The 25,088-nt window shown below is 44.7% G+C and overlaps 1 protein-coding gene across 2 annotated transcripts in view; it reads left to right on the top strand.

The window, feature by feature from the left end:
• The window catches only part of LOC145359191 (thyroid hormone receptor alpha), a 381,569-nt gene that overhangs the window by 111,142 nt on the left and 245,339 nt on the right, over positions 1-25,088 (top strand). For both annotated transcript variants that reach the window (XM_080213649.1, XM_080213648.1), the window contains exon 2: positions 19,970-20,028. The gene's annotated coding sequence lies outside the window, so the exon portion shown is untranslated. The remainder of the gene's footprint in view (positions 1-19,969; positions 20,029-25,088) is intronic.

Below are 25,088 nucleotides of genomic sequence, written 5' to 3'. Positions count from 1 at the left end.
CACTTGAAAGATAAACTAATGATTTTTTAAAATTCATTTGTGGGATATGGGCATTGCTGGCTGGCCAGCATTTATTGCCCATCCCTAGTTGCCCGAGGGCATTTGAGAGTCAACCGCATTGCCGTGGCCCTGGAGTCACATGTAGGCCAGACCGGGTAAGGACGGCAGATTTCCTTCCCTAAAGGACATTAGTGAACCAGATAGGTTTTGCCGACAATTGACAGTGGTTTCATGATCATCAGCAGATTTTTAATTCCAGATATTTTTTAGTGAATTCAAATTCCGCCATCTGCTGTGATGGGATTCAAACCCGGGTCTCCAGAACGTTAGCTGAGTTTCTGGATTAATAGTCTAGCCATAATCTCACTAGGCCATTGGTTCTCTGATTTAGTAAGAGTAGCAATGCAGTTTAATGATAGAAATATTTTACTGTTGATACTGCCAGATATTTGCTTTAAATTGGAGATATAAATTGAAAGAGGGAGAGAAGAGCAACTGGGTGATTTCTACTGAGTTATTGTAAATTACATGATTAAGAACAGCTTTGGATAGCGTGGAAAAGAAAACATTCCTGTGCAGGCAGTCCTCGACTTTACTACTTTCCAGTTACAACGGACAACATTTTGATTTTACAATGTGTGTTCTGACTTTATGATGCTACGTCAGCATGTTTACGAGTATGTGTTGATGTTCTGTGCTGCCCATCTGTACTATTTGACAGGTTGAACCGCCTTTATTAGATCGGAAATTAACGTTTTGTTCTGTTAATTTTGTTGGCACAACCGTTGGGTTTGCAATGCATTCATACACTTACATTATATTTAATATGTTGAGACTTGCAGGTTGCACAGGCACCTGACAGTGATCGATGCTTCATTATATCCCCCACACTAACCAAGGAACTTGTGCTCAGGTGTGCAGACAGTTGCCTCAGTAACCTGACAGGACAAGGGTTGAGTGCCTTTAACATCCCATAAACCATTTCCAGCCTTGGGTCAAGGCCCAATTTCCCAATTATATCCTTGTTCCCGTGGGGAAATCAGCCTTGACTTACGATGTTTCGACTTATAATTCAGTTTTCAGGAACAAGTTGTGTTCTTAGTCTGAGGACTTAATTTGGTTTGATTTGATTTATCATTGCCACATGTATTATTATATAGTAAAAAGTATTGTTTCTTGCGTGCTATATAGACAAAGCATACCGTTCATTGAGAAAGAAAGGAGAGAGTGCAGAATGTGGTGCTACAGTCATAGCTAGGGTGTAGAGAAAGATCAATTTAATGCAAGGTAGGTCCATTCAAAAGTCTGACAGCAGCAGGAAAGAAGCTGTTCTTGAATCGGTTGGTACGTGACCTCAGATTTTTGTATCTTTTTCCCGAAGGAAGAAGGTGGAAAAGAGAATGTCCGGGGTGCGTGGGGTCCTTAATTATGCTGGCTGCTTTGTCGAGGCAGCGGGAAGCATAGACAGAGTCAATGGATGGGAGGCTGGTTTGCGTGATGGATTGGGCTGCATTCACATGTAGCTCAGTCTTAGCAGTCTTGGGCAGAGCAGGAGCCATACCAAGCTGTGATACAACCAGAAAGAATGCTTTTTATGGTGCGTCTGTAAAAGTTGGTGAGAGTTGTAGCTGACATGCCAAATTTCCTTAGTCTTCTGAAAAAGCAGAGAAGTTGATGAGCTTTCTTAACTATATTGTTGGCAAGGGGAGACCAGGACAGAATGTTGGTGATCTGGACATCTAAAAACTTGAAGCTTTCGACGCTTTCTCCTTCGTCCCCGTTGATGTAGACAGGGACATGTTCTCCTTTACGCTTCCTGAAGTCGATGACAGTCTCCTTTGTTTTGTTGGCATTGAGGAAGATATTATTGTTACCACACCAGTTCACCAGATTCTCTATCTCATTCCTGTACAATGTCTCATCATTATTTGAGATCCAACCTACTACAGTGGTGTTGTCAGCAAACTTAAAAATCGAATTGGAGGGGAATTTGGCCGCACAGTCATTGATGTATAAAGGTATAGGGGCCTGAGAACACGGCCTTGTGGGGCACCAGTGTTGAGGATAATCATGGAGGAGGTGTTGCTGCCTATCCTTAGTGATTGTGCTCTGTAAGTTAGGAAGTTCAGGATCCAGTTGCAGAGGGAGGTGTCGAGGCCCAGGCCATGGAGTTTGGAGATGAGTTTCGTGGGAATAATAGTGTTGAAGGCTAAGCTGCAGTCAACAGATAGGAGTCTGACATAGGTGTCCTTGTTATCTAGGTGTTCCAGGGTTGAGTGCAGGGCCAGGGACATGGCATCTGCTGTGGACCTGTTGTGGCATTAGGCAAACTGTAGTGGATCTAGGTAGTCCAGGAGGCTGGAGTTGATTCATGCCATGACTAACCTTTTGAAACAATTCATAATGATGGATGTGAGAGCCACCGGCCGATAGTCATATCATCCACGCATCCCGTGCATTCTCTCTTCCAACTTCTTCTGTTGGGAAAAAGATACAGAAGTCTGAGATCATGTCCCAACTGACTCTCTATAGACAGTTACATGGGTAAGATGGGTATGGAGAGATATGGGCCAAACGCAGGCAATTGGGACTATATTAGGGGTTAAGAAAAGGGGCGGCATGGACAAGTTAGGCCGAAGGGCCTGTTTCTATGCTGTAAACCTCCCTGTCCCTATAACTCTTTGACCCAACAACAGCTTCTTCCCTGCTGCCATCAGACTTTTGAACATTAAGCTGATCTTTCTCTATACCCTAGCTAGCCTGTAATACTATATTGTGTGCCCTCTCCTTTCCTTCTCCCCTATGTATTCAATGAATGGTATGCTTTGCCTGTACAGCATGCAAGAAACAATACTTTTCACTGTATCCCAGTACATGTGACAATAATAAGTCAAATCAAATCAAATCATGCTTTTCATGCCCTCAGAGATTCCCAAAATACATTACAAATGATTGATCACTTTTGAAGTGTGGGTCACTATGCCGGAAAATGAGGTGACCACATTAAACACACCAACGTTCCATAGTCAGCAAATGAATGAGTAACCAAATAATCGATAGGTCTTTGGTAAAGTTGGTTCAGAGTGGAATTTTGACCAGGTCAACAGGGAGAACTCTGATTTCTTTAAGTGGCGCCAGAGGACTTTTTATGCCCATCTGAAAATGGCAGACCAAGCTTCAAAGTATCATAGAGTCATAGAATCCCTACAATGCAGGAGGCCATTCAGCCCAACGAGTCTGAACCAAGCACAATCCCACCCAGGCCATATTCCCATCACCCCACATATTTACCCTGCTATTCCCCCGACACTAAGGAGCAATTTAGCATGGCCAATCAAGCTGACCCGCACATCTTTGGAATGTGGGAGGAAACCAGAGCACCTGGAGGAAACCCACGCAAACACGGGGAGAATATGCAAACTCCACACAGACAGTGACCTGAGGCTGGAATTGAACCTGGGTCCCTGGCGCTGCGAGGCAGCAGTGCTAACCACTGTGCCACCATGCATTATGACACTTACTGGTGCAAATTATTCCATTACATTGTCCATTATGTCTATGTGTTAAGTGTCGTCAAAATACATTTGAAAGATAAAATGATTTTTTTTATTCATTCGTCCGATTTGGGTGTCGCTGGCTGGCCAGCATTTATTGCCCATCCCAAGTTGCCCGAGGGCATTTGAGAGTCAACCACACTGCTGTGGCTCTGGAGTCACAAGTACTGTGCTACCGTGTGTTTCATTCAGAAGTTGGCACTTCCAACTATGGAGCAGGCTCCAGGGACAGCACAAGTGATGGCCTGGATTCCACTTAAGTAGATAATAAAGACTGAGCTCACAACCTCCTGACTAAAAGACGAGAGTGCTACCAAATGAGCCAAGCTTGTATGTCGAACCGCGGTTAAAACTGTGAGCCTTAGGCAAATTAACAAAACAAAATTGACTGAAAGATGGATTTGGAGAGATGGGCCAAAGATAAAGAAATGGATCAAAACAGCCACGTATAAATTCCAGGGAAAGTAATATTGTCTGCAAATTGCCTGATAAACAGGCTGTGACATGAAGTGCATCATCATAAAGTGCGCTTGACAAACACATTTTAATATTAGAACAAGACTGCCTCAGAGTATCGTATCTTATTCCCCTGCTCACTTACATTGATGTCCATTGGATTTTGCACATGGACAGAAGCTACCTGTGACAACCGAGCAGATATCAGATTGGAATTGTTTTTATGCATCGGTCTGCCTGTTGATTCAGCTGTCATTCATTGAAATACAGATGTGTGGCGTCAGGAGTAAAAATAGTCGTACCTGTGTGATGGCCATTGGGCAGATCACCAATAGGCAGTCCATCCTGCCCCCTTGCACACAGCACAAGACTGCGTTTCCATGGGGCATTTCAGTACAAACATTAATAAACGCTAAACATGAAATTCCAAAATACAGAGGGCAATTAATCCGAGCGGATGGGCCCCGAATCCCTCAGGGTTGGAAAAGAACCAGTTCCACTCTTAAAATAGATATTTTTGCATTTGGACACAAAATGAGCCAAAGGCTTTTTATTCGGTGGTTGAAGTCGCCAAGCAACTATTAGTGAGAATGGAGTAAACATATTGATTCTGTAGCTGGAGCTAGATAAAACGCAGCAACTTTACCACGTCTGTCCTGCTGTGATAAAGAATGCATGGAGCATATTAATGCTTCATCAAGCGGCGTTCTCCCATGTCCCCGCCAGCAGATTTAAATAGGGGCAGTGGATGGGGAGGATAGTGGCGGGAGACCCACAGATTGGTTTTACGCCAGTGGGACTTTCTCGTGGGCTGTTCCCCTGGTGCCAGCCATGATGGATGGATGGAGAAACTCGTTCATGGCCAGGGTGAAACCAATTCACATCCTACTAATGCCGGAGACAGCCAAAGCCAGAATCTTGATTTTAATTCGATTTATTATTGCCACATGTATCGGGGTACAGTGAAAGGTATTGTTTCTTGCGCACAATACAGACAAAGTATATCGTTCATAGAGTACAGAGGGGAGAGGGAAAGGATAGGGTGCAGAATGTAGTGTTACAGTCATAGGCAGGGCGCAGAGAAAGATCAGCTTAATATGTGGTGTGTACATTGAGTACTTGGCACAGCATAATATTCAAGGCTGTGGGCCAAGTGCTGGCTAGTGGGATTAGCTGGGCAGGTAGGACCTTACATGTGTCGGTGAAGATCCGATGGGCCAAAGGGCCTTGTCTGCATTGTAGTATTCTGTGATTCTGTGATATGGTAGGTCCATTCAAAAATCAGACAGCAGCAGGGAGGAAGCTGTTCTTGAGTCGGCTGGTACATATTTTCAGACTTTTGTATCTTTTTCCCAGGTAAGACATAGAATCTCTACAGTACAGCAAAAGGCCATTCGGCCCATCAAGTCTGTATCGACCACAATCCCACCTAGGCCCTACCCCCACATCCCTACATATTTACCCCACTAATCCCTCTAACCTATGGACACTAAGGGCAATTTTAGCATGGCCAAGCAACCTAACCCGCACATCTTTGGACTGTGGGAAGAAACCAGAGCGCCCGGAGGAAACCCATGCAGACACGAGGAGAATGTGCAAACTCCAAACAGACAGTGACCCAAGCCAGGAATCGAACCCAGGTCCCTGGAGCTGTGAAGCAGCAGTGCTAACCACTGTGCTACCGTGCTGCCCTAACCATGAACGAGTTTCACCAGCGGAAGAGCCCATGAGAAATTCCCACCAGGTAAGGTTGATTGGCCATGCTAAATTGCCCCTTCGCATCAGGGGGATTAGTGGGATAAACAGGGGATGGGACCTGAGTGGGACTGTTGCCTGTGAAGGCTTGATGGGCTGAATGGCTTCCTTCTCCAGTGTACAGATTCTATGATGCTTCTATGATTCAAGGTTCTAAGTCAGGTGGGGCCTATGTATGTTATTTGCATTTGTTCCCATTCCTGGGATCCAGCGGGATTCCAGGGAAGGGCTCCTTCCAAAACTGGCAAAATGGCAGATCTGTGGATGGTGGAGCCTCCCTGTTTTTATTGGTCCCCTTACTAATCGGAGAGAGCCAGAATGGTCCCATTAACGTGCAGACTGTCTCAAGCAGGGACACAACTTCTACCTGCCAGAGTGAAATTATAAACCTCTAATCTGGCCTGAGTTACTGTTTGGATTCTGTTAACAGAACGCCTTCAATAATAACCTGATGGTCAATTAAGGGGCTTGCGTTGCTGGCAGTTAGTGATTGTTAACAGCAATTAAGGTTGCTACTTGGCAAGGCTTTGGTTTTAAAATGATTCAGTGTCGCACTTAATATTCTGCGGTCTCTCGTTTTTCACTGCAGTTTTATCAGCACTGCCTGCAGCTCCTGACTGGACACAAAGCCCCAGCACTAAAGAATAAATTCACACCATCATTTTTTTATGTTCCGTGTGGAATGTGATTCATGAATTTTTATGCAGCCGGAAACTTGCCGTCTTTGAAATGAATTTAATGTAAACAATTGTGATTTCAAAAGTCAGCAGTGTTGCCAATGTAATACAACCCTTGACCTGGTACTTCCAAACAAGTTATGTTGCACATTAGCATACCTGATACACAATGGCCACGGAACATCGAAATGTAACTTAACGCTGCTTTAGATTGTTATTCTGAAGATTGAATGTGTAAATGTGGCTGTAGTCCTGCACTGCGCTGTAGTAGCTAGGAAGTAAGTGTGCAGGTACAGCAGGCAGTAATGAAGGCAAATGGTATGCTGACCTCCATAACAAGAGGATTTGAGTATAGACTTTAGTATAGCGTGTGGACAGATTTTTACTTGGTAATGTGTTGAAGGGTTATGGGGAGCAGGCAGGAAAATGGGGATGAGGAGCATATCAGCTGTGATCGAATGGTGGAGCAGCCTTGATGGGCCGAAAGGCCTCATTCTATTCCTGTATCTTTTAGACTTATGAATAGGGATGTTTTGCTGTAATTGTCTGGAGCATTGGTGAGACCACGCCTGGAGTATTGTGTGCAGTTTTGGGGAAGGATGTCCCTATTATTGAGGGAGGGCAATGAAGGTTTACCAGGCTGATTCCTGGGAGGTCCATCATATGAGGAAAGACTGAGTCGGTTAGGATTGAATTCACTGGAGTTTAGAAGAGTGAGAGGGAATCTCATAGAAACTGATAAAATTCTAAAAAGGATTAGACCTGGTGGATTCAGAAAGAATGTTCGCAATGGTGGGGGAGTCCAAAACTGGGGATCATAGTTTGAGGATAAGGGGTAAAACCTTTTAGAACTGGGGTGAGGAGAAATTTCTTCACCCCACAGAGTGGTAAATCTGTGGAATTCACTGCGACAGAAAGTAGTTAAGGCCAAAGTGTGTGATTTCAAGAAGGAATTAGATATAGCTCTTGAGCTAAAGGGATCAGGGGATATAATGGAAAGGCAGGGGATCAGGGTATTGAGTTTGATCAGAATAAATGACGGAGCAGGTTCGAAGGGCCGAATGGCCTACTGCTGCTTCTATGTTTCCATGTAAGTTCCCAGATTTGGGCTCAGTGATGGCACTTTTATAGGTTTGTTTGTTTCAGAGCATAATCTAGCCTGACACTTCATTGCTGTACTGAGTGACCTCTATACTGTGTTGGCAGAGGTGCCACCTTTTGTATGAAACTTTAAACCAATGTCCTGTCTGCCCTCACAAATGGACTTGCAACTTCTCATGATGTTGTTCCAAAAGGAGCTAGAGGGTTTCCTGGGAATAGGCCATTCAGCCCATCAAACTTGCTTCACCATTCAAAACAATCATGGCTGTTCAGACATGTCAATGGCTTTTACCCACACTATCCTCATAACCCATCACATTATTGTTATTTAGAAATCTATTAATCTCTGTTGTAAACATACTCAATGACCGAGCTTCCTCAGCCCCCAGGATACAGAATTCCAAAGGTCCACAACCCTCTGTGTAAAGAAATTCCTTCTCATCTTGGTCTCAAGTGGCATTCCCTTATTTTGTAATTGTACCTCCTGGTTCTAGTTTCCCCAGCCATGGAATACATCTTACTGCATCTACCCTGCCTATTCCTTTAAATGTTTTGTAGGTTTCAATGAGATCACATCTCAGTCTTTGAAACTCTAGAGAATACAGGTTCAGTTTGCCTAATCTCTCTTCATAAGGCAGCCCCACCATACCTGGGCCAAGCCTGGTGACCCTTCCCTGCACTCCCCCGTGACAATACAATCATTTCTGAGGTTAGGGGACCAAAACTGCACACAATACTCCAGGTGCCGCCTAACCAAGTTTCTATACATTTGAAGCAAGACTTCATTACTCCTATACTCAGATCCTTTTACGACAAAGGCAACATTCCATTAGCCTTCCTCATAGCTTGCTGCACCTTCAGTGACCTATGGACAAGAACTCTCAGGTCCCTTTGTAGATCTACACTTTCTAATTGCTTACCATTTAAGAAATTCGTCACATATCAGTTCCTTCTATCAAAGTGGATTATCTCACAATTTTTCGCATTATGTTCCACCTTCCATGTTCTTGCCCACTCACTGAGTCTGTCCAAATCCTCTTGCAGCTCCTTTACATCTTCCCCACAGCACACGTTCCCGCTTAGCTTTGTATAATCCAAAAACTTAGAAATATTACAATTGGTTGCCACATCCTGTGAACAGCTGGTGCCCAAGTACTGATCCTTGTGGTACCCGACTAGCCACAGCCTGCCTATGCTAGACTGATCCATTTATCCCTACTTTCTGTTCTCTACCTGTTGGCCAATCCTTAATCCATCGCCTCCTATCCCATGTGTTTTTATTTGACTAAACATACTCCTTTGTGGGGCTTTATCAAAAACCTTTTGCAAATCCAAATGTACTACATCCATTGACTCTCCTTATCAATTTTGTTTGAAACACCTTTAGAAAACTCTAACAAGTTCGTTATCATGACTTCCCATTCATAAACCAATGCTGGCCCTGCCCAGTCAGATCATGATTGTTCAAGTGCCTATTCATTACATCCTTTATAATAAATTTGAGCACTTTTCCTATTACTGATGTAAGGCTAACAGGTCTGTACTTCCCTGTTTTCTCTCTCCCGCCATTTGTAAATAATGGAGTGACATTTGCCACCTTCCAATTTTTAGGAACCATTCCAGAATTTTGGAAGATGATCGCCAATGCTTCCACTATCTCGATAGCAACCTCTTTCAATACTCCAGGATGCATGATATCAGGACCTGAGGACTTATCAGCTGGAGTTTTACTGTCCCCCCACCACGAGAATCGGAGAGGGCGAGAGGTGGACCATGGAAAGGTCCGTTGACCTCGGGTGGGTTTTTACAGTTTCAGGACGAGAAAGGCCATAAAATCCCACCCATCAGCTTTCAGTCCCATTCATTTCTCCAACACAACCTTCTTACCAATACTAATTTCCTTCAATTCCGCATTCTTCCTCGCCCCTTGGATCTCTGCTTCTGGAGATTTCCTGTATCACCCTTTGTGCAAACAGACAAGAAGTAATTACTTAGCTTCTCTGCCGTATCTCTATTCCCCATTATGAATTCTGACTCTGCCTGTAATGGACTCACATTTATCTTGGCCAACCGCTTTCTTTTCACATCACTATAGAAGCTTTTACAATCCATTTTTACCTTTCTGCCAGATTGCCTTCATATTCTGTTCGCTCTTCCTTTTTCTTGCCCTTCCTTTGCTGTACTGCTAAAACATTCCAATCCTCACTATTCATAATTTAATCCTGTCTACTATTTCTGGCAACTTTATAAGCTTTCTCCTTTAATCTTATATAATCCTTTACTTCCTTTGACAGCAACGGTTGACTGGCATTTTGGCTTTTTGAACCTTGAAGACATGTATATGTGCTGTACGTTATGTAGTATTTCTTTAAAGATGAATGTACAGTCAGATCTTTTACTGTCTTTTCCCAATCCACCTCAGGCAATCTGTCCATCACTGACATACTCTCTTCCAGCTTCTTCAGTCGAGGCAAAAGATACAAAAGTCTGAGGTCATGTATCAACCAACTCAAGAACAGCTTCTTCCCTGCTGCCATCGACTTTTGAATGGATCTACCTCGCATTATGTTGATCCTTCTCTACACCCCAGCCATGGTTGTAACACTATATTCTGCACTCTGTTCTTTCCTTCTCTATGAATGGTATGTTTTGTCAGTATAGCGCACAACACTTTTCACTGTATACATGTGACAATTATAAATCAAATCAAATCATGTCTTCATGATTTCCTTTATTCCTTTTCAACCTGGCTTCCAATTGAACTTCCTCACTTTCAATCACAAGGCAAAACTCTGTCATGTTATGATCACTCATACCCAAAGGTTCTTTCCCAACAAGATTATTACTTAGTGCTTTTTCATTATATAATCCAAGATCTAGAATAGCCTGTCCTCTAGTTGGCTGCTCAACAAACTGCTCTAGAAACCCACCATGAACGCACTCCAGAAACTCATCTTCCTCAGTATTAATGCTCACAAGTTTTAACCAGTCTGTGTGCAGGTTGAAGTCACACATTGAAGTCATAGTATTGTCCATGCTACATGCACCTCTCATCTCCTGATTAATACTATACCCCAGTCTACCATTACTATTTAAAGGCCTGTAAACAAATCCAACCAGAAGGGAAAATGCTGGAAAATCTCAGCAGATGCGGCAGCTTTGGGTCAAAGTTTTGGGCCATCTGGCTGTTTCCTCTCCTCACAGATGCTGCCAGACCTGCTGAGATTTTCTAGCATTTTCTCTTTGGCTTTCAGATTCCAGTGTACACAGTAGTTTGCTTTAATCCAACCAATATCCACTGTTTCTTAGCTCCGTCCAAACAGATCCCACAGATTGTTCTTCCGATCAGAGATTCTCCCTTACAACTGCACTGATCCCATCCCTTGTCACCAGCGCAACTCCACCTCCTTACCTTCCTTACCTGTCCTTAACGTCGAATGTCCTTGAAAATTCAGTTCCCAGTCTTGGTCACCATATTTCCATAATGGCAATCATATGGGTACGTAAGGGTGCATTGATGGGTACATGAAGAGGGAGGGGATAGAGTGAGTAAGAGCAGAAGTTTTTTTTTAGTTTAATTAGGGCAGCATAATCAGCACAGGCTTGGAGGGCCGAAGGGCCTGTTCCTGTGCTGTACTTTTCTTTGCTTTTTGTTCTATATCGTACCCAATAACCAATATTTGTGCTTTTAGATTGTCTACTTTGTGACGAATGCCATGTGCATTGAGATAGTGTGCCCTTCATTTTGGATGCAATCTTACCAGGGGCCCCCTGCCACTGCAGCGAGGATGGAGAATTTGGCATTCAGCCAAATCTCTGTTCACTGCAGTGGGATGGGAAAATCTCACCGGTGTGAACGGCTATAGGATTCCAGCCTATGTCTTTTTTACATCATCCTGTATTTGACACATACTTGATGCTTTGCTTTGTTTTTCCCAACTTCTAGTCCCACCCCTACTTCATGCTTCCAACTAAATTTTCTTCCAATTTACGCCACTCCTCAGATTCCCATGTTTTGATGTCATTACTTTGATTTGTTCCTTGCTGTGCAAAAACGAGTTGTTCCATTTTCTTAATTTGCGATAGTGATCACAGTACAAAAGTCCTTCACTGGCTCTGAAATACAGTGGGATTTCATAAAGCTGTGAACCATGGAAAATAAATGGATGTTAGTTTTACCTTTCCCTTGTTCGTCATGGTCCTGTGTTGAGTTAACAGGTGGCATGATGGCACACTGGTTAGCACTGCTGCCTCACAGCGCCAGGGACCCAGTTTCCAGAGAATGGCTGTGTGGAGTTTGCATGTTCTCCCCATGTCTGCATGCGTTGCCTTTGGGTGCTCCAGTTTCCTCCCACAGTCCAAAGGTGTGCAGGTTAGGTTGATTTGATGCTAAATTGCCCCTTAATGTCAGGGGGACTAGCTAGGGTAAACACCCTGGACGGGATTGTTGATGGTGGAGGCTTGATAGGCCGAATGGCATCTTTCTGCATCCTTCCTAGTACAGTGCAATGATTTACATATAGAATCCCTACAGTGCAGAGGGAGGCCATTCAGCCCATCAGGCCTGCATTGACAACAATTCCACCCTGGCCCTATCCCCTTAACCCCGCATATTTACCCTGCCAAACCCCCCGACACTAAGGGGCACCTTGGCATGGCCAATCCACCTAACCTACATATCCTTGGACTGTGGGAAGAAAACGGAGCACTCAGAAGAAACCCATGCAGACATGGGAAGAACAATGCAAACTCCACACAGTGAGCCAAGGCTGGGATTGAACCCTGTGAGGCGGCAGTGCTAACCACATATAGATGTGGGATTGGCGTAGGAGTGGGTATTGCCCTGATCTCCTCCCACTTGCAGGATTTCTGTGGCAGCATTAAAGGCTGGATCTTCCTCAGTGGTCGATTTACCAACAGAAACACATTCGAACTGTCAGTATTGCTCAGGACCAGATCAGGAAATCCAAGGTGTTTTGTGAAGTTAGCCTGGACCCTAAGTTTGGCATTTGATTTTGGCATGAAGGTGAGCATAAGGTGTTTCATTCCAGGTATGATTCAAGTGACCTACTAGGAAGCTTTTATCAAAACAAACTTTGTTTAAGAACACAGTTAGAATGGAACAAAAATAGGCATAACTTTTACCAATTAAAAGATTTAAACATGACAAAGTGTAATCCTTAACAGCTAGCTATCTCTGTTGTTCCAATTTAGCAGCGTCCTCCATAGACATAATTCCCATCTTTAGAGCCAATTAGCACCGAAACCAGAGTTGCTTACGTGGCTACTCAACTTCTGGCCCTTTAACCCCTTTGGAGAGTGATCCAGACAGATACATGCCTTCTAATTCTCATGCAGAAACTTCCAGAGAAATCTCAGAGAGATTAATTTCCTAGCAGATTAAAGTCTCCAGACCTGAGAGAGAGCAGTAGATACAGGGAAAGTGACTTCTCTCTAAAGATTCCAAAAAGCAGACTGCCGTGAATTCTCTGTGAAAGCTTAACTCCACCCAGTCACCTGATTTCATCTGTCAATCACAGTGGCACAGTGGTTAGCAGTGCTGCCTCACAGCTCGAGGGACCCGGGTTCAATTCCCAGCTTGGGTCACTGTCTGTGTTGAGTTTGCACATTCTTCTGTGTCTGTGTGGGTTTCCTCTGGTTTCCTCCCACAATCCAAAAAATGCGCTGGTTAGGTGCATTGGCCATGCTAAATTCTCCCTCAGTGTACCCGAACAGGTGCCGGAGTGTAGTGACTGTGGAATTTTCTCAGTAACTTCACTGCAGTGTTAATGTAAGCCTACGTGTGTCTAATAAATAAACTTTAAATAAATACGACTCTGTACTATCTCAGTGGAAAGCACAAAATAACATAACCCTACATTCGTTCAGATTAAAACTGACATCACAGCAATTATACTCTATGATACCGATGCAGTCACAATAGAGAATGCTCGTTATACAGACAGAATGGCTCTGAGTCCGTGGAACAGATCCTGCACAAGAAACATGACCAAAATACATTTCTTAAAGGTATAGTTTCATCACTATTATAATGGCAGTTTGCCTTAGCGCATACTCACTGCACATTCCTGAGACCTCCAGGCCCTATAACCATGCTCTATAATTGAAACACACAAGATCTAGAAGGGGTTTGATAGGGTCAGCACTGAGAGGTTGTTTCCACTGGCTGTGGAGAGTATAGAACACAGAGAAACAGTTTCAGGATAAGAAGCTGGTCATTCGGGTTCGAATCCCGCCACGGCAGATGGTGGAATTTGAATCCATAAATATCTGGAATACCTTGTCATTTACATTAATGATTTGATGAGAATATAGGAGGCATGGTTAGTAAGTTTGCAGATGACACCAAGATTGGTGGCATAGTGGACAGTGAAGAAAGTTATCTCTGATTGCAATGGGATTTTGATCAATTGGGACAGTGGGCTGACGATTGGCAGATGGAGTTTAATTTAGATAAATGTGAGGTGATGCATTTTGGTGATTGAACCAGAGCAGGACTTACTCAGTTAATGGTAGGGCACTGGGGAGAGTTACAGAACAAAGAGATCTAGGGGTACAGGCTCATAGCTCCTTGAAAGTGGAGTCACAGGTGGACAGAGTGATGAAGAAAGCATTCGGCATGCTTGGTTTCATTGGTCAGAACATTGAATACCGGAGTTGGGACGTCTTGTTGAAGTTGTACAAGACATTGGTAAGGCCGCACTTGGAATACTGTGTGCAGTTCTGGTCACCCTTTTATAGAAAGGATATCATTAAACTAGAAAGACTGCAGAAAAGATTTGCTAGGATGCTACCGGGACTTGATGGATTGAGTTATAAGGAGGACTTTTTTCCCTGGAGCGCAGGAGGCTGAGGGGTGATCTTATAGAGGTCTATAAAATAATGAGGGGCACAGATCAGCTAGATAGTCAATATCTTTTCCCAAAGGTTGGGGAGTCTAAAACTAGAAGGCCTAGGTTTAAGTTGAGAGGGGAGAGATACAAAAGTGTCTAGGGGGGCAGTTTTTTCACACAGAGGGTGGCGAGCGTCTGGAACAAACTGCCAGAGGTAGTAGTAGGGATGGATACAATTTTGCCTTTTAAAAAGCGTTTAGATAGTTACATGGGTAAAATGGGTATAGAGGGATATAGGCCAAATGCAGGCAATTGGGATTAGCTTAGGAGTTTCAAAAAAAAGTGGGGGCATGGACAAGTTGGGCTGAAAAGCCTGTTTCCATGCTGTAAACCTCAATGACTCTATGACTCTAGAATTTAGAATCTACTGATGATCGTGAAACCATTGTAGATTTTCAGGAAAACCACGTCCTGAATGATCTCCAAGAGCCTCAGTAGTTGTGAAAGAGAGCTACAAGTCAGCAGGTGTCTGAGTCAAGCTTGTTGCCGAAGGGGGGACCACGATGGGAGGACTCATTTGGCAGCGAGCTTGGATTTTACTCAGCCAAAATCCTGCTGGTGAACTGTGCTTGCAGCTGTCTGACACGTACAGCTCAGTCCCTGCTCTGACCTGTGACACACAGGCTTGAAGGCGAGCATGAAGTAATTTAAATGCCCAGCCCTTTAAGCTATCAAGTGACATGACTCTAAGGGCTATCATTAAGTTATTCCTAATCCTTGGCCGTTTTCCACAATCTACCATTATCATAGTAGGGGTTTGTAAATTCACTGCTTGGTGAATGAATATCACTGGATATTTTTCCTAGTGATTAAGTACTTGAGGCTATTTAAATATATTGAATTGATTTTCATGAATGGAAGTGTTTTTGGAATATTGTGAAGGTTGTTTTAAAGATACTTAGACCTTTGGCTACTTTCATCCCAACATGGCTCTTGAGGTCTGTCCATGATGGAAAGTGGCTGAGTTGGCATAGAGAATGTAAGGGCACAGTATGGTGAGTAGGTTGGCTTGATGCGGTATGAATGGGCACAAGGGCAACGAGTGGCCATGGGAGTGGGTGTAGGCATTGGTTGGCATGAGTTGGCATGCATGGGAAGTGGTGTGGGGGAGGTGTGGTGGGGAAGGTTAAAAGGCCTAATGTTTAACAATGGAAGTGGGATGAAGCCCAAGAGAATCCTGCCCAGCCTTTTAAACAGCCCCACCACCTGGGAGCCCCGGTGCTCTCTTCCAATCCATGTTTTGGACCAAGTTAATTAAGCACTTAAGGTATTTACTTTAACACAGATAAGCTAATTGCACCGTGTTACACACACCGGCTGCAGGTTATGTCTAAAATGTTATCAGCCACAGTAGGTATTATCAGGAACTCAATTCAATCAATATAGAACAACTTGCATCTATTAGCCAGCTTTGAAGCAGAAATATATCTTAAGATGTTTCTATAAGACCAAAATTGGCACCAAGCTAGAGGAGATACAAAATATGTCTACAAACCTGAGCAGAGTTAGGTTTCAAAGGAAAGACATGCACTTTATTGAATGACTTGTTAGAACAAAATAAAGATACAAGGTGTTCTCCAAATGAAAAAAATGCAGTGTATCAGTACAGAGGTATTTTTACGTTGAAACACCACACTACCTTCGTTGGTAAAAGAAAAATATTGCGGATGTCGGAATCTGAAACAAAATCAGAAAAGGCTGGAAAATCTCAGCAGGTCTGACAGCATCTGTGGGGAGAGAATAGAGCCAACATTTCAAGTCCAAAATGAAGTTACTGTGAAAATCCCCTAGTCGCCACACTCCGGCGCCTGTTCCGGTACACTGAGGGAGAATTTAGCACGGCCAATGCACTTACCCAGCGTCAGAGCTAACGACAAGGAAAATAGGACAAGGTTTATACTGTGAAGATTGGAGCGGGCTGGAGAGTAGGAATGGCATAGACCAAAAGACAAAGGGAGTCTAAATGGTGATGGTAAAGGCTAGGAATGGTGCTAAGAGCGTTCATTAACAGATTGGGATGTGTAAATGGCAGAACAAAGGTGCAGAGTGTAGGAATGTGGCAGATGGCCCTAGTTGAGGGGGAGGGGGAGAGATGAAAAAAGATGGAAAGTGAAATTTTAGATGTGGATAAACAAAAATAAGAATACAAAGTCATAAAAATGGATGAATAAGATGAAAAGAAGAAATGAAATAAAATAAATGGAGATGGAGGGGAGAGCTCATGTTGTGACGTTGTTGAATTCGGTGTTCAGTCTGGATGGCTGTGCCTAATCGGACAATGAGGTGCTGTTCCTCTAGTTTATGTTCGTCTTCCTCAGAACGTTGCAAGAGGCCAAGGACGGACATGTGAACTTCCTTCATAGATCAGCTCTGGGTGCTACAGGCAGGACTTGGATGACACACCAATTTTGCTAATGTGCGATTATCAAACACAGGCCTTCGGCACATTATTACAGCTTTTCCTTGTAAATTATCTAGTTTGAATTTCCACTTCACAATTTAAATGTTTCATTTTCTTTGCACAGTGACAGTCTGCAGGCATGTGATCTTTGTTTGCATACATAAAGCAGCAAGATTTGCCTCGAGCCTCGCGTCTCTGTGAGGTCACAAGATTGAGAGAGAGACATGAATGATCATTAAAACTAGGCTGATATTCCAGTGCATTCTCAGGCTGTGCTGCATCGACAGATGAGACGTTAAACCATGGCCTCACCTGCCTTCTCTTTATCACGGCAGCACAGTGGTTAGCACTGCTGCCTCACAGCGCCAGTGGCCTGGGTTCGATTCCCGGCTTGGATCACTTGCTGCATGGAGTCTGCACGTTCTCCCTGTGTCTGTGTGGGTTTCCTCCGTGTGCTCCAGTTTCCTCCCACAGTCTGAAAAATATGCTGGTTAGGTGGATTGGCCATGCTAAATTCTCCCTCAGTGTATCCGAACAGGCGCCGGAGTGTGGCGACTGGGGGATTTTCACAGTAACTTCATTGCAGTGTTAATGTAAGCCTACTTGCGACTAATAAATAAATAAACTTTTTTATCCTTCAGTCGCATCACAAAAACAAATTCAATGATCTACTCATTATCACATTGCTGGGAGCTTGCTGTGTACAAATTGGCAGTTTTGTGTCTGACATTACAACAGAGGCACAAATAATGGGTAGAACTTGCAGGCCATTCACACAGGTGGGATTTTCCAGACCCGTCGCAGTGAATGGAGACTTGGCTGAGCACCAAATTCTCGATCCTCACTTGTAGCCCAGCAAGGTGTGAACGGCTGGTAAGATTGTGCCCAGAATGTCACTGGCTGTAAAGTGCACTGGGGTATCCTTCGGGTTGTGAAGGATGTTGAAGGCCAGGATATTTCGGGTGGTGAGGGTTTCCCATTCCACCATCTGAAGAATCAGCAGGGAACACGTCCCCAATCAGGAAGAACTTTCACCTTAATCCCTACAGCTATAGAGGCTGCAGTGGACAAAAGTGGAAGTTTGTGAAGTCTACAGAGCCTAGGTCCCGGGAGTGCACAGAGAGGTGAACTTTCGGGGTATCTGTGCAGTGAGGGTGGGGTAGGGCTTGTGGATTGGATAGTGAGGGATTGAGGTTCAGGGGAGAGGGCCAGTGACCACTGGACCTCGGGGGGGGGGGGGGGGTGTGTGTGTGTGTGTGTGTGTGTTGGGCGGTGGGGGGGTGGGGGGGGGGCGGGTGGGGAAGTTGAGGGGGATGGGGAGGGTGGGGTGAGGAGGGGAGCCAACAGAAAAAGGTTTCCACTTCTTGCCCAGCCTGAAACCCCATCATTTTCAGGCTTACTCCACACTCGGGGAATTATCCCATCAGCCTAAAGATTGAGACTGGACACGAAACAGCCTTTAAGTGGTCAATAGTTAGCCTCCTGAGGGCCTCAATTGGGGTAAGGGTGGGTGGCCTGTCCGAGGCCACTCCCCCCCCAGTGTGAACTCACTGCGAGGCCAGGCTGGTGGGAAGCAAATAGGAAGCCCTAACGTAAAAACATAGAAACAGGACTAGGCCATTTGGCCCTTCGAGCCTGCTCCGGCATTCATTAGGTTCATGGCTGATCATCAAATTCAATATCCTGATTTCCCCCCTTCCCCCCGCCATCCCCTGATCCTTTTAGCCCCGAGAGCTATATTTAATTTCTTCTTGAAATCACACTACATTTTGACCTCAATTACTTTCCATGATCGTGAGCTCCACACATTCACCACCTTCTGGGTGAAGAAATTTCTCCTCACCTCAGTTCTAAAAGGTTTACTCCTTATCCAGAACTATGACCCCCTAGCTCTGGATTTCCTCACCATCAGGAACATTCTTTCTGAACAGATCAGCCATGATCTTATTGAATGGCGGGGCAGGCTCGAAGGGCTAGATGGCCTACTCCTGCTCCTATTTCTTATGTTCTAACCCTGTTAGAAATTTCTAAGTTTCTATGAGATTTCCTCTCACTCTTCTCAACTCCAGTGAATACAATCCTGACCAATTTCGTCTGTCCTCATGTGACAGACCTGCCACTGCAGGGATCAGCTTGGGGTGGGATTTCACCCTCCTCTCTGCCTGAACAGACACTGGTGGTGAGTGTGAAATTCAGGCCTCCGTCTTTCTTTACTGAGTGACTTTGCTGCCTAATTTTGGGCCTCGTAAGCGTATTGAAGTCACAATATTTTACGCTGTTAGCTCATATTCAACAAGTTTCACTTTCTCTAAATAAAATCCACCCTCTGGATGAGAATGCCATTAAAAAGAGACTTCCCTTCTACTTAACTGATTTGAACAAAGTTAAAAGGTTTGCATTCATCTTTACATTTTGAAAGTTACCAATGAAGGACAAGTTCAAAGATTTTAAGAATCCTCCAATAGGGTAAATTACTTTTCATTCAGAATGTGGCTCCTCTCCCTGCACCCTTGAGAAATTGGATATTGGGTGGGCAATCTGGGCCTAGAAGCTGGCTGATGTTGCTATGAATTGTCTTGTTTTAGCAGTGGACTCCGTCCCTCTTTACAAAGGGCACAGCCTCAGAGTAAAGGGACAATCCTTTAGAACCAAGATGAGAAGGAATTTCTCCAGCCGGCGAGTGGTGGATCTGTGGAGTTCATTGCCGCAGAAGGCTGTGGAGGCCAGGGCATTGAGTGTATTTAAGGCAGAGATAGATAGACTCTCGATTGGGAGGGGGATCAAAGGTTATGGGGAAAAGGTGGGAGAAGGGGGTTGAGTCAGCATGATTGAATGGCAGGGCAGAGTCGATGGGATGAATGGCCTAATTCTGCTCCTATATCTTAGGGTCCTATGGTTCAGTTTGCTGCTGTGATTAGGAGACACAAAGAGGAAGGAAGGAGAAAGTGTTCGTTCTCCGCAGAGGGAAAGTGAGACGTGCTTTATCTTTTGAATGAGAATTTGCCGTCACTAGGCAACGCGTTTTGTGGAATCATAAATATCAATGTGTGCAGGAACAGATCCGTGTGCGAATGTGATTTTAAATTCCCCGTATTTTTGTTTTGATTGCAGGAAGGTGCTTCTCCGAAAGGAGAGGGGGAAATCTCTGAATACCTGAAGGACTGCAGCTGGTAGGTACTTTTGTGTTTTGCACACAGTCTGATTTTGAAAAGCGCGGAATGGGAAAAGGCAGTTCAGCAATCAAGCCAGCACTTTTCGAACAATGTTTACCACCCGTTCTCTCCGAGCTGGCCCACAGCCCGTGTGGTCGCCTGCGCAGCGGTCTGTTAAATTTCTCCCGACCCATTGCAGAGAAACTGGACATGAAACAAACAGAATTGTCGCCCTAGTCCACCATTAACATTGTGTCTTTAACCCGAAGAGCGCAAACTGTGTTCCGTCTACCTGCTCCGATTTGACACTTCCAAAACAAAACCACCGCCAAGATAAGAATGCCCTGAGATAATTGTATTCTGCCTCGGTGTCACTCCGGTGAGCTACTGTCCACGCTTTTATATGTAAGCAGGGAGACATTTTGTAAAAGGGAACAGGGGAATATATTGCCACCAGCAACAACTAGGAGCCATGATCTTCTGATACCCTGCACGCACCCACCTCAGCAGAAATGGGGTTTATAAGGGCGCATTTTCCACTCCATTTCCGTTTATTATGACATTCATGCCGGCGGGAGTTTCCCATCCTGCCGCAGCGAGCGGAGATTTGGCTGGGCGCCAAATTCTCCGCTAAAGCAGGAACATGGCGTGACGGCATGGTGGCACAGTGGTTAACACTACTGCCTCACAACGCCAGGGACCCGGGTTCCATTCCTGGCTTGGGTCACTCTCTGTGTGGAGTCTGCATGTTCTCCCCATGTCTGCGTGGGTTTCCTCCGGGTGCTCCAGTTTCCAAAGATGGGTGGGTTAGGTGAATTGGCCATGCTAAATTGTACCTAAACAGGCGCCAGAGTGTGGCCACTAGGGGATTTTCATAGTAACTTCATTGCAGTGTTAATGTAAGGCTGCTTGGGGCATTAAATAAAATAAATGGACGGTAAGCTCGTGTCCTGTGGATTCTAACACTACTGCCTTGGAGCCCTTGTTCGTACTCAGGCATTCTCCCCTTGAAGTATTATAAATCGGGGTTTCCGTGATGTCAAAGAGCCCCGTTTACATCCGAACCAGGGCCTTAATAGGAAAATAAAATCGAAATACTGCGGATTCTGGAGTTTGAAGCTAAAACAAAAAATGTTGGAAAATCTCAGCAGGTCTGACAGCGTTTGTGGAGAGAGAATAGAGCCAACGTTTTGAGTCTGGCAGATTCAAGACATTGGCTGTACCCTCTCTCCATGGATACCATCAGACCTGCTGAGATTTTCTGTGTTTGTCGCCTTAGTGCTAAAACTCGGGTAGATAATCTTGGTAGTGTTGGAAATATTTGTATTCCTAATTTAGTGGGCAATAATAACCACAGATTGTGATGCAAGTGTACAAAGAAGAAATTGGTCATATATTAAAGGAGAATTGATATTTAAAATAACATTAAAATAGAAGGGCTGTCGGAGCCCCACCTCGGGTCTTGTGTAACGGGGATGGAGTATGGTCGGGACCAGGGCACGAACTCCCACATTGTCAAAGGGTAAAAATTGTTAACAGCTGTGAGAGACATTGAGCGTGACAGACAAACTTCTTCCAGGATGGTTGCTGTAGGCATGTGCAATATGACTTCATAGAATCCCTACAGTGCAGAAGGAGGCCATTCGGCCAATCGAGTCTGTACCGACTGCAATCCCACGCCGACCCTATCCCCGTAACCCCACACATTTACCCTACTCATTCCCCTGACACCAAGGGGTGAATTAGCACGGCCAATCCACCTAACTCGCACATCTTTGAGCTGTGGGAGGAAACCAGAGCATCCGGAGGAAACCCACACAGACATGGGGAGAATGTGCAAACTCCACACAGACAGTGACCCAAGCCGGGAATCGAACCCGGGTCCCTGGTGCTGTAAGGCAGCAGTGCCACCATGCCATTTTAACTACTGTGCCTTTGTGCCACGCTAACTTAATTTAATGTGTGCAGCCAGAAAGCCAAAGCTTTCTTCAAGAGACCTTAGAACATAGGACATATAACAGCACAGCACAGGAACAGGCCCTTTGGCCCATGATGTTGTGCCGAACATGATGCCAAATTAAACTAATCCCTTCTGCCAGCTCTTGGTCCATATCCCTCTATTTCTTGCATATTCATGTCCTTATCTAAAAGTCCCTTAGACACCCTTGTCATATCTGCCTCCACTACCATCCCTGGCAGCACGTTCGAGACACCTACCACTCTCTGTTGTGAGACTTTCACTTTGTTGTGAAACTCTCAACATTCAAGTTAATGAGGTTCCTCTGGGATAGGTACGATGAAAGAAAATCCACCCAGTGTAGTCGGGAGAGGGATCAAGCTTCATAATGCGCTGCCTACTCAGGTTGAAACAGGTAAGAGAAGATGAGGTAGCCCTGATTAAATAACCAAAGGCACAACCCTTTCTGGATGGCTCATTATAAAGCAGCCTTGTCCAGAATCCGAGAGTCAGGTGCTTGAGTTGCTTTTTTTTGGCTGGTACACTCTGCTGGTACGCAAGACATCACTCCCCTTCCTTCTTATCCTCTTCTGCCTCACCATCCCAAATGAAGATTTGCAAGCAACAAGGTCTACTAAGGTTATGCATTTCAAAGGAGTCTGCATGAGGCGAATTAATTCTGAATGGGCACGTTCTTTGCTGGGAATTTTGATTGTACAAGGGAGTACATTAATAAGGCAAAGCTTTTGTAATTAGGGAAATAATTGAGTGCATTTTAACTTGGTGGCGTTGGATATGGTGCTTTATTGGTAGCTAGTTAATCTGATGGTGTTGTGACAGTAAGAAGTCTCACAACACCAGATTAAAGTGTTTATTTGGTAACAAAAGCCACTAGCTTTCGGAACTCTGACCCTTCGTCAGGTGAGTGGAGAGTAACTTCTGGAGAGTAACAGAGGGTGGTGAGTGGGAACTCTCCACTCACCTGATGAAGGGTCAGAGGCCTGAAAGCTAGTGGCTTTTGCTACCAAATAAACCTATTGGACTTTAACCTGGTGTAGTGAGATTTCTTACTGTGTTTACCCCAGTCCAACACCGGCATCTCCACGTATTGTGATAGGACAGGCTTCATTTACTTACCCAAAATATTCCCGTGTGTTGTGTTCTGTAATGAATTTTGGATCGCTTATTTTTCTTGAGATTAGAGAGCCACCTGTTGCATCTTGTTGCTCCTTAAGATCTTAAAGCTCCTCGACTCCCGACTTACAATTTTTGTAGCATTCAGGTGAGCATTATCCACTGCTTTCCCTGTTTGTCAAAACACATCGAGACTCAGTGCTTTCAGTTAGCTTTTCTTTCTCTCCTTTTAAGCAGAGTGAGACTGTGGCTGATTTTTCTAGGACCACTGTGCTTCACCTACCCACACATTCATGGCACAGCTGAGTTTGGGTTGGAGCAGACATCTACCAGTGGCACAGCGGTTAGCGCTGCTGCCTCACAGCGCCAGAAACCCAGGTTCAATTCCTGGCCTTGAGTCACTGTCTGTGCGGAGTCTGCACACTCCCTGTTACCCCTGTGTCTGCGTGGGTTTCCTCGGGGTGCTCCAGTTTCCTCCCACAGTCCGAAAGTCGTGCTGGTTAGGTGCATTGGTCATGTTAAATTCTCCCTGAGTGTACAGAGGGTGGTGAGTGTCTGGAGCAAGCTGCCAGAGGTAGTAGTAGAGGCGGGTACAATGTTGTCTTTCCAAAAGCATTTAGTTACACGGGTAAGATGGCTATGTAGGGATATGGGCCAAATGTGGGCAATTGGGACTAGCTTCATGGTTAAAAAAAAGGGCAGCATGGACAAGTTGGACCAAAGGATCTGTTTCTGTGATACCCGAACAGGCACCGGAGTGGGGCAACTAGGAGATTTTCACAGTCACTTCATTGCAGGGTTAATATAAGCCTACTTGTGACACTAACAAATAAACTTAAGAAAGGTATCCATCGCATTGTATGCATTGGGTAGCACGCGACACTATAAACTCTCACTGGAAAAAGCCAGGGATATGAACATTTTTATGAAATAAACGGTGATATCCCTCTGGCCTTCACTCAAAAATCAGCATTCAGTCATAAGAATGCCTGTTTGCAGTGAGTGTGCAGAAGTTGCTAGGCAGCTGTGGGAGGTATGACGATCTTTTTCCAGCCCTTTTAAAAGAGCGAAGTCTCGGCTCGAAAGGATGCTTTGTGGTGAGGGATTCTGCGAAAAATAAAACATTTTTCTGGCAGCACAGATTGGTGAAATTGGTTTTGCATCTCGAAAGATTCCCCCCGACAGAGAATTTGCTGTTGTTACGTTCTGTCTAGCGTGAGGGGAAATGGTGGCGCATGAGGTAGCTGATATTACACCAAACTGAAGTCCGTGCCCGCCGCTGTCATTTTGCCACCTCGTGCACAGGTAGATGCCAACATTCCTGCACTCGCTCCGGGAAGGATTTCCCCAGGAAAAGAAAAGCAAGATTACCCAGGAAAGGGATAAAGAGCTTGCATTTCTACAGCACCTTTCAGGTCTGCACAAAGCACTTTGCCGCTAATAATGTACTTTCGAAGTATTGCAACTGTTATAAAGTAGAGAAACGCATTAGCCAACTTATACCACAGCAGGATCCCACAAACCTCAATGAGATAAATGGTCAAATATTCTGTAACTGCTCTGCAATGCGTTGTAAGGCAGCCAATCTTTGTTACTGGAGTACAGTGCCATTTTTTTTATTCATTCATGGGACATGGGCATCGCTGGCGGGCCAGCATTTATTGCCCATCCCTAGTAGCACTTGTTCAGAGGGCAGCTGAGAGTCAACCACATTGCTGTGGTTCTGGAGTCACATGTAGGTCAGACTGGGTAAGGACAGCAGATTTCCTTCCCTAAAGGACATTAGTGATGGGTTTTTCCAACAATTGACAATGGTTTCATCAGTAGATTCTTAATTCCAGATATTTTTTATTGAATTCAAATTCTAGCATCTGCCACGGATGGGATTCGAACCTGGGTCCGCAGAACACTAGCTGAGTTTCTGAGTTAATAGTTTAGCGATAATAACATTGGGCCATCGCCTCCCCACTTGTAGGCAGGAGTTACC

The sequence above is a fragment of the Carcharhinus amblyrhynchos genome, chromosome 27 (genome assembly GCF_965287045.1).
Source record: "Carcharhinus amblyrhynchos chromosome 27, sCarAmb.v2.hapA, whole genome shotgun sequence".
NCBI classification, from domain to species: Eukaryota; Metazoa; Chordata; class Chondrichthyes; order Carcharhiniformes; family Carcharhinidae; genus Carcharhinus; species Carcharhinus amblyrhynchos.
Note: the sequence above shows the minus strand (reverse complement) of the source record. Positions and strands in the feature narration are given on the sequence as shown.